At 54.1% G+C, this 8,003-nt stretch overlaps 1 pseudogene; it reads left to right on the top strand.

Moving 5' to 3' along the window:
* The first annotated feature begins 6,533 nt into the window (after nt 1-6,533).
* On the top strand, nt 6,534-7,797 carry LOC146712573 (uncharacterized; annotated as a pseudogene).
* Nucleotides 7,798-8,003: the final 206 nt, after the last annotated feature.

The following is an 8,003-nucleotide window of genomic DNA, read 5'->3' as shown; positions in this document are numbered from 1 at the left end:
GAACTGATGCTTCGTGAACTGCCTTCTTCCCTAGACGCGCTTATGACCCTGTGCGTCCGGTTGGATGATCGCGTGCGTGCACACCGGAGCGCACACACACGGACTGGACAGGAATCACTGGAGTATCACGGGGCCTCTCCTGCCGGCCGCCGGCCGCGCGACTCCGACACCTGTAATGAGGAGGAGCCCATGCAGCTTGGACACTCGCGGCTGATGCCTGCAGAGCGCCAGCGCCGTCTGGCCGCCGGTGAGTGCGTCTATTGCGGCCGTAAGGGTCACTCTGTCTCCTCGTGCCCGATGCTGGCAAAAGGGCGCGCTCACCAGTGATTGAGAGGGTGCTGGTGGGCGATCTGTCTAGTAAAAACCCTCTCCCCAGACTTCTCTTACCCGCCAAACATCGAGTGCAATCTGTTTTTCACTCGCTTTCAGTACTCATTGACTCTGGGGCTGAGCAGAACTTTATTGACACCTCGCTCGCCGCCAAACTAAACATCGCTTTGGAACCCTTGTCACGCCCTCTCCGCGTGCACGCGCTCTCTGGTCACCGCCTGCCCGATATCACTCATGTCTCGGAATTCCTTTCGCTGTCTCTCTCGGGCAATCACACGGAGAGGATTTGTTTTTTTGCATTCACGGCTCCGCTCACCCCGCTGGTTCTCGGTCACCCCTGGCTTGTGCTCCATAACCCGCACATTGACTGGGAGAAAGGTGACATCCTAGGTTGGAGTGTGAATTGTCACGTCTTGCCTTCGGGCGGCCACGTCACCTGTTCCGCTTTGTAACGTCGGGTTGCATTTAGTGGTTGAGAGGAGGCGGCAAAACACCTAGCAGGCTAGTCGGAAGAACACACACCCACGCTGGTATCGGTAATCCACGGTGGTTCTTTAATACGCCTTCTTCAACAACCATATAAAAGCCCGGTTGAACGGCTGCGGCTTAACAAACATAGCGCACAGTGTTCGTACAACCCATAACGTTGCAAACAAAGGTGTCTGGAGAGGTAAAACATGAAATCCGTCCCTCCTCATGCACTAGCGTGCAAGCACGTGTCCACACAATCACAGAGACAGAGAGAGAGCAGTGGCACAAACTGATGACACCATCAACCCTCGACTTGGGTGTCTTAAAGGGACACCACACCATAGTGGCTGTTACAGCTTCTTCCCTCTGGTTCGCCGTCCGACCCCCCGGATCTTTCGGCGGTCCCGCGGGTCTATCATGACTTGCGAGGCGTGTTCTGCAAGGATCGGGTGCGGTCCCTTCCCCCCCACCGCCCATATGACTGCGCTATCGATCTCCTTCCGGGGGCTCCGTTGCCGTCTAGCCGCCTGTACAGCCTCTCCCAGCCGGAGCGGGTCGCTATGGAACGTTACATTTCTGAGTCGCTTGCTGCGGGCTTGATCCGTCCCTCCTCCTCCCCGGTTGCGGCTGGGTTCTTCTTCGTGGACAAGAAGGATGGTTCGTTGCGCCCGTGTATCGATTATCGGGGCCTTAATCTGATCACTGTCAGGAACAGGTATCCTTTGCCGCTGCTGTCCTCTGCTTTTGAGCTGCTCCAGGGCAACGCCTACCACCTGGTTCGCGTCAGGGAGGGGGATGAGTGGAAGACGGCCTTCAATACTCACCAGGGGCACTTTGAGTACCTTGTTATGCCCTTCGGCCTCACCAACGCTCCCGCGGTTTTTCAAACCATGGTGAACGAGGTGCTTCATGACTGTGTTAATCGCTGTGTCTTTGTGTACTTGGATGATATTCTCATCTTTTCTAAGACGCTCGCGGAACATCAGGTGCATGTGAGACAGGTCCTGCAACGCCTCCTGGAGAACCGGCTGTTTGTGAAGGGGGAGAAGTGTGAGTTCCACGTGCCTGCAGTAGCTTTCCTGGGCTATATAGTTGAGAGGGGAAATCTACGAACAGACCCTGGAAAGGTGCGTGCGGTGGTTGAATGGCCTGTCCCTCCTAATCCCCGCCAACTGCAACGTTTTCTGGGATTCGCTAATTTCTACAGGAGATTCATTCGCGATTTTAGTAGGATCTCCCTCCCTCTCACTAAACTCACCTCTCCGAAGGTTCGTTTTCAGTGGGATCCTGCCGCTCAGCGAGCCTTCGCCCAGCTCAAGGAGAGGTTTTCCTCGGCACCCATCCTCCGGCAACCGGACCTCACACGGCAGTTCGTGGTGGAAGTCGACGCTTCTGACTCCGGGGTGGGGGCGGTTCTCTCGCAACAAGAGGACGGTAAGCTTCACCCGTGTGCTTTCTTCTCTCGCCGTCTCTCGCCCGCAGAAAGCAATTACAACGTCGGGGATCGGGAACTCTTGGCCATAAAACTCGCCCTGGAGGAATGGAGACATTGGCTGGAGGGAGCTGCTCACCCGTTCATTGTTTGGACGGATCACAAGAACCTGGAGTACATCCGTTCGGCCAGACGTCTCAGTTCTCGGCAAGCCAGGTGGGCGTTGTTCTTTGCTCGTTTTGATTTCACCATCACCTACAGGCCAGGATCTCGCAACGTGAAGCCAGACACCCTGTCCCGGCAGTTTTCCACCAAATTCAAATTCAAATTTTATTTGTCACGTACACAGTCATACACAGTACGATATGTAGTGAAATGCTTGGACAACTGCTCGTGACCTAAAGAAAACAAAAAAAGGAAAAGGCTATGAATAAGATAGGAAATAAATATGAAAAATTAAAAAGGGTAAATTTAACTAGGAAGGAATAGAATATAAATTAAGGTTAAAAATGAAATAACTGTACAACACAAATTAGAATGAAGGGTAAATTTAACTGGGAAGAATAAGATAAAGATAAATATATAAATTAAAGTTGAAAATAAAATAACTGTACAACAAAATACACAATACACAATATAGAACTATATAAGAATGTATGAAGAAATCTAAATATAAATAAATATATACACAATAACAGCAGCTGTACAAGTATTAACCGGAAATGAAGAATATAGTGACCAGTGTTGTGCAAAACCAAAGTCCAGAAAGTCCAGTGTGTGTGTAAGAACTGTATGTGTGGGTCAGTACTGTGTGGTGGTGTGATTGAGAGACCGTATCGCCTGCGGGAAGAAGCTCCTCCTCAGTCTCTCTGTGTTGGTCTTCAGGGAGCGGAATCGCTTTCCTGACCTCAACAGAGAGAACAGTCTGTTGTTGGGATGGCTGAGGTCCTTCACGATCTTCCTGGCCTTGGTCCAGCACCGCCTGCTGTAGATTGAGTGCAGGTCAGGGAGCTCGGAGCGGATGGTGCGCTCAGCTGATCGCACAACCCTCTGTAGAGCTCGTCTGTCCTGCATGGTGCTGTTCCCGAACCAGGTTAAGATGTTTCCCGCCAGGATGCTCTCTATGGTGCACGAGTAAAAGTTCCTGAGCACCTTGGAGGGCAGTTGGAAGTCTCTCAAGCGTCTGAGGTGGTAGAGACGCTGACGGGCCTTTTTCACCACGGTGTTGATGTGACAGGACCATGACAGGTCCTGCGTGATGTGAACTCCGAGGTATTTGAAGCTGTCCACTCTCTCCACTGGGCACTCGTTGATGACGGGGGTCTGGTAGTTCCTCTCCTGCTTAGTGCTGAAGTCCACTATCAGCTCCTTTGTCTTACTGACGTTTAGAAGGAGGTTGTTCCTCTGGCACCAGTTCTCCAGATTCCTAATCTCCTTCAGGTAGGCCGTCTCGTTGTTATCAGAGATCAGGCCCACCACGACGGTGTCGTCAGCAAACTTGATGATGGTGGTGGAGCTGGTAGTGGCCACACAGTCATATGTGTACAAAGAGTACAGCAGGGGGCTCAGAACACACCCCTGGGGGGCTCCAGTGCTGAGAGTGGTGGAGGCAGAGACATGTCCGCCCATCATTACTGCCTGTGGTCTGCCAGTTAGGAAGTTGGAGATCCACTGACACATAGATGAGCTGAGTCCCAGATGCTCCAGCTTGGTGGTGAGTGTGGAGGGAATTATGGTGTTAAATGCAGAGCTGTAGTCTATGAAGAGCATTTTAACATAATTCCCCCTTCTAGTGTCCAAGTGAGTGAGTGATGTGTGGAGGAGATGAGAGATGGCATCGTCTGTGGAACGATTTGGACGGTAAGCGAACTGTAGTGGGTCCAGTGTGTCTGGTAGTGAAGAAATGATGAAGTCTCTGACCAGGCGTTCAAAGCACTTCATCACTACTGAGGTGAGGGCTACAGGGCGATAGTCATTGAGAGAAGCAGGGTGGGGTTTCTTCGGGACAGGAACAATGATGGACTCTTTGAAGCATGTCGGGATCACCGACTGAGATAAAGAGATGTTGAATATCTCAGTGAACACAGGAGCTAGCTGGTATGCGCAGTCTCTTAGGATACGACCTGGGATGCCGTCTGGTCCTGCTGCTTTCCTGGTGTTCACTCTCTTGAAGGCTCTCCTTGCTTCATGCTCGGAGATGACGAGCACGTTTCCGGTGCTGGCAGTATCTTCCTGTCTGCAGCCGTTAGCGCCGCTAACACTAGCATTGTTGGAGACCTTAGCTGCAGCCTCGAAGAAAGTGTTCAGCTCGTCTGCCAGAGTCACGGCCGCGTTCGTCATACCGGTTGTTGGTGCTTTATAGTCCGTTATTGTCCTTAGTCCCCGCCACAGGCTCCTAGAGTCACTCTGTTGGAGTTGTGACTCTAGTTTCCTCCCGTAGCGCTGCTTCGCCTCTTTCACCGCCCTCCGCACGTTATATGACGCGGCTTTGTACGGGTCCATGTCCCCCGTCATGAGTCCCGTGTTGTAGGCAGCGGTGCGGGATCTCAGAGCGTCGCGGATGGTTTTATCCACCCACGGCTTCTGGTTGGGAAACGTTGTGATAGTCTTTGTCTCCACGGTATCATCCGCTAGTTTCCCGATGAATCCCACAACCGCTTCCGTAAACACGTTGACGTCATCGTCGGAGCTGTTTCTGAACATGCCCCAGTCTGCGTCATCGAGTGCGTCCTGTAACGCGGCCACCGATTGATCCGTCCAGCGCGCGACCTTCCTCTGAACCGGAACTTCCTGTTTCAGCCTTTGTTTGTATTTTGGCATGAGGAAGATGGCGGCGTGATCAGATTTGCCAAACGGGGGGCGGGATTGTGCCTTGTAGCCGTCCTGTAGTGTAGCAGTGGTCCAGTGTCCTTTCACCCCTGGTGGGGCAGGTGATGTGTTGATAAAAGTTCGGCGCTGCGCGTTTGAGGTTGGCGCTATTAAAGTCCCCCGTCACAATAAGCGCAGCGTCCCGGTGTTGTGTCTGGTGCTGTGTGAGTGCCTCATGCAGCTCGCATAAGGCGGTGACCGTGTCCGCTTGTGGTGGAATATAAACGGCACTTACAATGACCGATGTAAATTCCCGAGGTAGATAAAAAGGACGACACATGATGGACAGTAGTTCCAGATTTGGTGTGCAGGAGCGTGTGAGAGGAACAACGTTCGCACTGTTGCACCAGTTGTTGTTCACCATTAAACACACGCCGCCTCCCCTTGACTTCCCCGAGTCCCGTGTCCTGTCCATGCGGTGAACCGAGAAGAACTCGGCCGGCTGGATGGCGTGGTCCGGCACCGCTGGGTTCAGCCATGTCTCGGTGAAGCAGAGGAGATTGCAGTCCCGAATGTCTCTCTGGAACTTTATCCTGGCCCTGAGGTCGTCAAGCTTGTTCTCCAGTGACTGGACGTTGGCGAGCAGGATGCTAGGCAGAGGTGTGCGGTGTGCACGAGCTCTCAGCCTGTTCCTGACGCCGGCTCGCTTCCCTCTAGGCCGCCGCCGCTTCCCTTTGTTCTCCCTCGAGATCTCACTCGGCCAGCTCGGATCCGGAGTTAAAAACTTCGAATTGTGAGTACATTGTAAACCAATAGAAACAAGAGTGTCACTGTCATACCTAATGTACCCAATGGTGATGATTTTGCCGATTTAGAAACGCTGAAAACCAACTTAAAAAACAAAGACAAAGAAAAAGTGGTCGGAGCAGTCGTGACGGCAGCCGACCTCACCGGCGCCATCTTAAATGAGGAGGAGTCGGACCCTGAACCCGTTCTGCCGGCGGCCTGGGTGGTTGGAGTCGTTTCCTGGGAGATTGAATCCCTCATTCAGGAGGCACAAGAGACTGAACCGGATCCTGGTACCGGCCCGACTGGCCGCCTCTTCGTCCCCCTCGGCGGTCCGCTCCCAGGTACTCCAGTGGGCTCACACTGCCCGTTTCTCATGTCACCCCGGGGTCCTCCGCACCCTGTCCTTCCTTCGACGCTACTTCTGGTGGCCCACCATGGCGAGGAACACCAGGGAGTTTGTGTCCGCCTGTCCGACCTGCGCCCAGAACAAGCGGTCAAACCAACCGCCGTTGGGCCGTCTCCTACCTCTCCCTACGCTGGCCCGACCACGGTCACACATCGCTCTGGACTTCTTCACTGGACTGCCTCCCTCTGCAGGTTACACCGCTATACTAACTATCATCGACCGTTTCTCTAAGGCCGCACACTGTCGCCCTTCCTAAACTCCCTACTGCTCTGGAGACGGCTCGGCTCCTCACCTCACATGTGTTCAGGCTCCACGGGATCCCCGAGGACATCGTCTCAGACAGAGGACCACAATTCACTTCCCGAGTATGGAAGGAATTTTGCACCGCGCTGGGAGCCAAGGTCAGCCTCTCTTCCGGTTTCCACCTGCAGAGCAACGGACAGTCCGAACGGGCTAACCAGGAGTTGGAAGCTGCCCTCCGGTGTGTTGCCTCCCACAATCAATCAACTTGGAGTGAACAGCTGCCATGGATCGAATACGCCCACAACAGCCACACCTCCGCCGCCACGGGCAGGTCACCCTTTGAGGCATCCCTGGGCTACCAACCACCCCTGCTCCCAGCTGTCGAAGGTGAGCACTCTGTCCCCTCTGTTCAGGCTCACCTCCGCAGGTGCCGCCGGGCCTGGCATGCTACTCGGGCCGCTCTACTCCGCACTAAGGAGCGCAACAAAGCCCTCGCTGACCGTCACCGGACACGGCCCCTGAATACTCCGTCGGTCAACAGGTATGGCTGTCTACCCGTTTTGTGCCGTTACGGACCGAGTCTAAGAAGCTGTCACCTCATTGGCCCCTTTCCCATAGACTCCATTGTCAACCCTGTGTCCGTTCGCCTCAAGCTGCCATGTACCATGCGGATTCACAATGTTTTCCATGTGTCCCAGGTCAAGCCTGTGCTCTCCAGCCCGCTGTGTCCTCCCGCCAGGGCCCCGCCGCCCCCCCGGCTTGTGGGTGGTCAGCTGGTCTACGACATCTCCCGCATCATGGACTCCCGGCGCCGGGGCAGGGGTTTTCAGTACCTGGTGGATTGGGAGGGCTACGGGCTAGAGGAACGTTCCTGGGTGCCTCGGGCGGTTATTCTGGACAAGAATATGCTTCGGGACTTCCATCGCAGGCATCCAGGTAAGCCCGGTGGGTCGCCGGGAGGCTCCCGTTGAGGGGGGGGTACTGTCATGGTCCCTGTGCCTGCCCAGCCGGCCTCACAAGGCTACACTTGTGTTTTTGCTTTCTCTCTCTCTCCCCTGCCTCTCTGCCTGGGCGGAGCTCACAGCTGGCTCCCGCCCTTGGCTCACACAGCTGTTGGCGATCAGCTGATTACCCATCTACTATTTGAGGCTGGGTCACAGATCCTCTCATCGCTGGATGATTGAGCTACTGACGTTAGTCTTTCTTTTGGTCTTATACCTTTACGCCCTACCTTCGTGATTTGTGAGTGATTTCTCCCTTCCCTGTTCCAGTTTATCTTCCCGGACCTGTGACCTCCCCGTGGTACGGACGTGTGTGAGTCGGCTGTGAGGACGTGAGCGAGCGTGAGAGAGAGAGAGAGCCTTCCCCTAATCCCCTGGAACCCTGGACTTTCCCCTTCACTGTATATAGTATTGCACTAGTGTGTAAATAAATCGTGTTCTGAGACGTCAACCTGCTCTGCGCTTGAGTCCCTGCTTTCAGTTTGTGACATGAGTAGTCTATTAAATTAAGTAATCTACGTGT

Source organism: Copadichromis virginalis, linkage group LG3 (assembly GCF_057382275.1).
Source record: "Copadichromis virginalis isolate Kocher_CV1m ecotype Utaka linkage group LG3, C_Virginalis_male_GT1.1, whole genome shotgun sequence".
Lineage (NCBI taxonomy): Eukaryota > Metazoa > Chordata > Actinopteri > Cichliformes > Cichlidae > Copadichromis > Copadichromis virginalis.
Note: the sequence above shows the minus strand (reverse complement) of the source record. Positions and strands in the feature narration are given on the sequence as shown.